A 5,782-nucleotide genomic window follows, 5' to 3' on the forward strand; every position below is an offset into this window, starting at 1 on the left:
ATCGCTTTCTCCATTTTTCCATTGACGTTTCATGTTGTTCCACAAGTCATTAAACAACATGACTTCCTTGTTCATCTTCCCCCATTTGGAGTACACTTGATGTTTTGAACGGTATTCTCCACGGTTCATTCCTTTATGGAACCTGTGTAAAACGCGAATCCAAAAGCGGTCATGCTTTTGGTCTTTTCCAACCGTCGCATCTTCTGAAATATCGATCCAAGATTGTGCCAACACTAACGCTTCCAAAGGTTCCCAACATCTAGCCTTCGCCTTCTCTTTTCTTTTAGTTGCTGCTCGAGTGGGCTGACTTTCTGTAACGAATTCCGGTTCAGAATCAGAAACGACCGTTTCTGGTTGTGTTTGTGTTTATTGAACAAACTCGGGTTGAGACAAAAAATCAAATGGATTAAAATCTGGGTCGGGTTGTGGTAGTGGTGGTGTTTGTGGTAGTGGTTGCGCTGGTCATTGTGGAAAATACGGAAACATACCGCCGTAGTGGTAATACGGAGGTGAGAAAATCGGTTGATCAAATGAAGGTATTGGGATGTTGGTGTTTCTGACTGGTGTTTTTTCTTTGCTGGGTCATTTGGAATATGACATTTTTCAAAAACAAAATAGAGAAAAGGAGTAGAGATATGGTCAACGGTCAAAAAAGCAGTCAAAACCCAAGGACCAATCACAGCACGCGGTAGTTTCTAGCCGCAGTGCGGCCAAGACCGCGACCTGGGAGCGGTGTTCGCGGTTGACGTGGCACAAACCGCGGTCCTAGACCGCGCCCACACCCTTCAGCCTTATCAAAAGTCAGCCAATAGGTAACTATTTTTAATCATCTTTTTCAAAAAACAATGTAATTTTTACCAATGAAAAAATCTTAAAAATTATATAGGGTGTTTAAATGGTAAAATTGGGTGTTCATTTAGCCAACCCCTTAGCGAAATTATGCCAAAAAGAACCTTCAAGATGATCTAGGCTCTTTATTAGTTTAGTAAATTGAGAATATTCACGGAAAACGTTATCAGGCCAATCATCTGCATTTGGAATCTCGTCCACTGTATTTTTAATTTTTGAAATATTATATAATAAGAATAATGATAAATCTTATGGCAACGACCAATTTCTTTTCCACTACCTCTTTTTAAAATATGATAATCTCCATTCTTAATAAAAGACTCCTATAGTTGCCACTTGTCATTTTTTTAGACTTCATATTTGTCACGTGTCACACTTTTTGTTCACCTTATTTTTGTATTCCCGCTCATTTGTTCTTCCTCTGATATTGTCATCCCAAAAAATCAGCATTCAAACTTTAAAAACGTTGTTGTTATCCCAATAAATCAGCTAAGTAATCATCTATTGATTTGAATTTGAATTAGACAGATTTTCCCTTCTCATAGCATCTCCTAAATCTAGCTCAAAATAAACTATCCTAACTCCTTCCTTTATATTTCCGTGTTGAAGAATTAGTCCGTGAGGTAAAGGTAGTGGTTAATTCTTTTTCAATTTCACTTTGATTTTTGTTTCTATTTATCTGATTATATGGCTTTAATGTTGAGCCCTAATGTGCTTTAATAGATTGATGGGTTTTGTTTCTGTTTGAATCCTTCGACAAAACCAGGCACTCTCTCATCGCTATATATAATTGCTAAAGGGTACAAGAGGTCATGTCCGCGATTTTAGATTTTATAGAGTTGGTGTTTTTTTCTTCCTCTAACCACAGTTTACCCGGTCTCTATTGCTGTTGGTCTCTGCTGATGTTGAATCTTAAGGTGGTTTCTTCTTTTCCCAATTTCATTATTGTGCTATTTTTCTCCACCCCTCGATGTGATATTTGAACTGAATATTGTATGTTTTTTTTCTAATTTTGGCAATGATTCGGGGACTTCAAATTTCTAAGAAAGGTTCTCTCATACGTTTCTTCAACATCACTCTCTTTCCACATTTCTCATGGTTTTTTTTTCATCATGTATTTCTCGGTTTCTCATGGTTGGTTTTTTGTAGCTTTTCTTAAAAACTGATTTTAAGTTGATCAGATATTTATTCAGTGGTTTAATAACCATAAAGTTAAAACAAGTAGATATTATTTGTGTGATCTTTTTTGTTTACTTTGATTTTGATAGATGAATGGTTGAAAAAATAGTGTATGGAACTTGATTATAAATCCAGGGCAAATGTATAATCTAGCATATAATTCACAATTGTTTTCTAATCTCTGTTGAATAGCTATAATCAATAATGATATTCTAACTCTGTAAACAACAAATGATGGAGCTTCAAGAAGTTTATAATGCTCAACTAATAACTAAAAAGTTAAACTGAGAAGCTTTACTTTGCGTTCACGTAAAATTATGTTTCATTTGAGATATTGTCATATTGAAATATGTTGTTTTGTGTTTTATGTTAAACTTTTAACTTGTAATCTTTTATTGTCGATTCTAAATTTAAATGGTGGAACTTAAAATAGTGCATTTAAATAATAACACATGTCCTGCTTTTGTGTATGGTACTGATCATAAAGTTTATGAATTTTTTTATGTTATATCCAATCATTAACAATACTACTTGATTAAATTTTGATTTGTGTGCCAAATGACTTTGGTTGCAACTTGGTCGTCACCAACTATATCGAATTGTCTGGTGAGAATGAGCTCCTTGATTTTTTGGGTACCGGCCTTATGGTATGTGTTCTATATACTACACTTGCGAGCATTATATACATTGTAGATTTGTAGGTGTAATTGCAAAAAAAAAAACAATAATATATTTTTGCATATATGTCTACATTACATCATTCTTTTATTTTTTTTTCTTTGTCAAAATTTTACCTTAAGATAATCTACCCAATTATAGTAACGTCATCCAAATAAAAAATTGTTGATCTTTTAAAGTGTAATGTCCTAAGGAGAAAAAGGAATTGAAAGTACAATGCTATGTTTGAATTGATTTTTAATAGCATAATGCATTAATAAGAAAAAAAAATAAAAATAGAATAATGTAATATTATGTAATGAAAGTAGGATGCTATAGTACAAATATAAAATCATATAAGTATGATATGAGTATCGAATGTCAAAAGTATAAAATTGTTCATAAATATATAAAGAAGCAATGGAGATATGCTAATTTTCTTTGATTTATAACACCATTTTATGTTAATCTACTTAATTATTTAATACCAAAAAATGAAATAGATGTTGTATTGATGAACACTGAGATGAGTGATTCCAGTCGATTAGGATAGAGGCCTAACAAAATATATGATGAATGGAAGGGAAAACCAGGCTGAATGGAAGATCTGACCTTTATAGAACTCTAATCATGTGGGTGTAGTTATGCAATTTTGTACTTAATACAATATTTGGGAGATTGTAAAGGAAAAACCAAGATAAATGGAAGATTTGCCAATTTGTCCATTTGTGCAGGTGTATAAAGTTGTAATTTTAATGGAAAGTGGAAAAATGTGTCTTTAGCCATGAACTACCATCTAGGTGCTGGTGTCTAGGTCTATTCATTAGCAATTTAGAATTTAGTCATGGACTACAATCTAAAAGCATTGTACTTTTGAAAAGTTTATCCAAATTTCTTTCTCAGCCATTGCGAGACATGTTTTTTGTGCATATACAGGTAGTTGTTAAGGGAACTACTACAAGGTACCTGTAGAAGTTGGTTTCTATATTATATGTTATTTTGGGCAGGTGATAGATATGGTAAAAGTCCTTCACTTTTCATCATTTGTATTATATTTTTGTTTGCATGTGTTATCTATTTAAGGTAAAAGCTTTCAATATTTTTCAATACAGCCAATTTTCAAAAAAAAATTATATGGTTGTTTGTCTATTTATTTTTCCTCCTTTAAAAAATCTATTTAATGCAATATTCCAATTTTTGATTAGTTATAATAAAAAAAATATTTGTTATAATAAAAAATATCATCCAATTTAAAACGTCTGAAGACAAAATGCTCATAGTATTAGTTATTCAAAATCATTTTGGCTCTTGATTTTTAAAAATGTACATTTATAGCTTTGTAATTGTTTAATTGTCTTAGTTTTGTTTGGGTTTTATATATTTTGATAAAAAAGAAAAAGGAAGTAACATTGTCTTGATTATTAGATTACTCACTGATGTATAAATAGATATTGTTTTCTCTTTGTGCCAATTTGTGAGTATAAGAAATAATTACAAGCATTTGCGGTTGTGTAGTTTTCTTCCTGTTGTATGTAAATTGACTAAATGGAAAAGGCTTTTCGATTATAGCATTGTACATTCGAAGTACAATATTATTTTATAACAAAAGAATATTTTTTAAGACACATACCCCTTTTTTATTTTCCCACCTAAATACGCATAATGATTCAATTCATTTTGATAACCATCATCCCATAAAATCAACATAGGTTGATAGAGTTTATCCTCTTTGTATAATCATACTACATTCATTATCATAGTCATGTCTTCCTTAAAATCAAGATTCAATTCAGTATAGAAGGTTGGAAGTTTCCCAGCCCGGGGGGAGTGTCCGTGAGTGTTGGTGAACGGTATACGGGTTCAATGCCTAAAAAAAAAAAAAAAAAAAAAGGCGGACGATTTTAAAGCGGACTCCCCATTCATTAGATAGAGAAGATGACCAAGATTTCGTTTTATTTTACGGATCGACCCTAACTCTTGGGAAATCACTACATCCAAATCTCATTCCTCTATTCTCGCTGCAAGCATGTCTCTTCCTCTTTTATGCGTATCAAGTTGCTCGAATAATGTCCCATTAGCAAGAAGACTGAAAACCAGATCTTAGATATTTTTAAAAATATATGCATGCAAATTTATGATTAATGATTATAATTTTTATATTTTATATGTTATTTTACTTTGTCAACTGTGGATTGCACGGATTATAACCTAGTATGATAATAGAGTACAGTAAAAATGTTATAATACCATATATCATATGTGTTTGGATTTGTTTCAAAACTTATACGTAGTAATCATTTCGCTGAATCTTTTCCACTCAAGGATTCCTTCAAGACGTGGTTTTCGTATATGAGGTTCCTTCACTCCATCTTTCTAAAATGTAGGAGATGAATATTTAGGGTGCGTTTAGTTGCGAAAAAATGGGCCGTTTTTCGGAAAAATTTTCCAAGAAAAATGAGAATTTTGAAAACGCGTTTAGTTCGTCTATTTTTCACGGAAAATGAAAATTTTCTGTTTTCCAAAATTACAAAGAAGTTGGAAATATTTGGAAAACCAATAATTATTGTTTTCCACATTTTTCTAATTCCAAATGTTTTCTAAAATATAAACACACACTCACTCCCATCTCTACCTACCCCCACCTCTACACCTCCAACCCACCACACCCCTACCTACCTACACCCACCCACTCCTAAGCCCACCCCTACAAACATACACCTACCCCAACCCCCACCCACCCAAACACACACACACACACACACACCCACAAACACACACACACAAACACAAAGCCACCCTCACCTCCACAAACACACATACACACACATACACCACACACACACACATAAACAAACACCCACCCCTACCCCCAAACACACACACACCCATCCCCACCCCCACCCAATCCCCCACAAACACACACACACACACACACAAACCCACACCTACCCCACCCCACAAACACACATACACACAAGCACTTACACAGACACACCTACCCACCCAACACCACTACCACAATCACCGACCTACCATCACCATCACCATCACCACCACCACCACCACTGCCGCCACCGCCATCACCACCACCACCGCC

The sequence above is a fragment of the Lactuca virosa genome, chromosome 2, assembly GCF_052849685.1.
Source record: "Lactuca virosa cultivar CGN04683 chromosome 2, Lactuca_virosa_CGN04683_v6, whole genome shotgun sequence".
Classification (NCBI taxonomy): Eukaryota; Viridiplantae; Streptophyta; class Magnoliopsida; order Asterales; family Asteraceae; genus Lactuca; species Lactuca virosa.